Source organism: Lynx canadensis, chromosome E2 (assembly GCF_007474595.2).
Source record: "Lynx canadensis isolate LIC74 chromosome E2, mLynCan4.pri.v2, whole genome shotgun sequence".
NCBI lineage: Eukaryota > Metazoa > Chordata > Mammalia > Carnivora > Felidae > Lynx > Lynx canadensis.
In genome coordinates this window covers 28,082,460-28,084,296 of record NC_044317.1, presented here as the reverse complement: position 1 = coordinate 28,084,296, position 1,837 = coordinate 28,082,460, and positions in this window count along the sequence as shown.

Here is a 1,837-nt window from a genome sequence, read left to right as displayed (position 1 = left end):
TGTCCTGGGCGGCTGCAGCGGCGGACCCGTCCCCAGCGGTGCACACGGCGGCACGCACACGGACGAACGGGAAGTGTCCCCCCGCCCCCCACCCGCCCCGTGCACGCCGCGGGAAGCGGCCCCGGGCGGGGAGTTCAGGAGCGCCGCGCGCACCCGGTAGTGCACGCACGCGGCTGCTGGGTGGGGTGGGGTGGGGGGAGCGCCCGGCCGGGCATAGGGCGGGGGAGGGGGGACTGCTGCCGCAATGCGCGCCTCCGCCTAAGCCTGTGTGCCCAGATGGAGAGAGGGGGCGCCGTGTGCGAGCCGGCTGTGCATGCGCGCCCCCGCCTGGGGCTATAAAAGCCTCGCCACCTGCTGCCACTAGTGCGTCCAGTTGCCGGGAGAAGCCAGTTCACCTCCTCCAGCGGCAGCTCCTCTGGACATGGACCCCGAGACCTGCCCTTGCCCTACTGGTGAGCCCCCGCCCCCATCCTGCGCACAGCGCGCCCCTGACTTGCAAGGAAACGGATGCCCAACGCCTGGGCTGAAGGACCTTGGGGGGGACGGGACCCTCCATGTTTGCCATTTTTAACGTCGTTGAAGAGTAGACATGGCTATATCCCACAGGGCACTGAGATTTGGCACCCCACCTCCTCCTTTATGCCTGGCCGCACCCCACTTTTAGCACCTTAACCCTTCCTGTGGCGTCCGCCCTTCTAGGTGGTTCCTGTACCTGCAACGGCTCCTGCAAGTGTGAGGGATGCAAATGCACCTCCTGCAAGAAGAGTGAGTATGGGGACCCCTCCCCCCGCCCCTTCCCCCTGCTCCCTGAAGTCAGCGTCTCCCTAGGCAAGATGGAGAGACCCCTAGATCCCCTGTGACATTGCTTTTGACTCTTACTGGGACAGAACCACCTGGGGAGGCCTTAACATACGGTTGCTCGGGCCCTGCCCCCAGTGACTGGTTCAGCATGCCTGTGGCAGGATGTTTTTCTATATTCCCAGATTCTGATGGACAGCTATGATGGAGACCTTCTACCCTGGTCCAAACCCTCACCTCAAAACCTCAAGAACCTGGAGAAGGGAGTGGTGAAGCTGGGGGCTGGCTCTGGAGTTTGGGTCCCTTGGCCCCTCTCAGGCCTTTGAGGATCTCCTCAGTTTGACCTCCCCCAAGTCTCCCTGGAAGCAGTGTAATATGCTTGGGGAGGAGGAGGTGGGAGTGTGTAAGACTAGCCATAGAACCTCCCACCGTCTCCTGGAGCCCCTACCATCTCTGTTCCTCCAAGTTCATCCTTCAAGTCCCTTTTCAAGGCCATTGTTTACCCTGTGATGTTTTCCCCTAAAGGTCCAGCACTAACCCCCACCCCATCCGTGGGACTCCCCTGCACCCACACGAGGGGCTGTGGGCTATCTACTGGGTACTCCTCCCCAGTGGTAGCCCAGCATGCAGCTGACATGCCATAGGTGCTGAGTCAAACTGCAGTGTGAGACTAGGAAGGGGGCAGCACCTAGGCCCCTAGCACCCCTCCCTTCCCCTTTCCCTTTTGGTGGAGACAGATGCAGGGAGAGGCCATCAGACTGGGCATTCCCCATTTGATTGCAGGCTGCTGCTCCTGCTGCCCGGCGGAGTGTGAGAAATGCGCCAAGGACTGTGTGTGCAAAGGTGAAGAGGGCACCGAGGCTGAGGCCGAGAAGTGTAGCTGCTGCCAGTGAGGACCCGCACCCCGTGTGAACCAAGAGGGAGAGCTGGGTGGTCCAGGGCCACCTCTTCTGTGGTGAGGCTTGGCTGTGTGTCCCCTTCCTCTGCCAGCTGCTGGCGAGTGACAATAAACCCTATGAATGGCATAAGCCAAGGACTG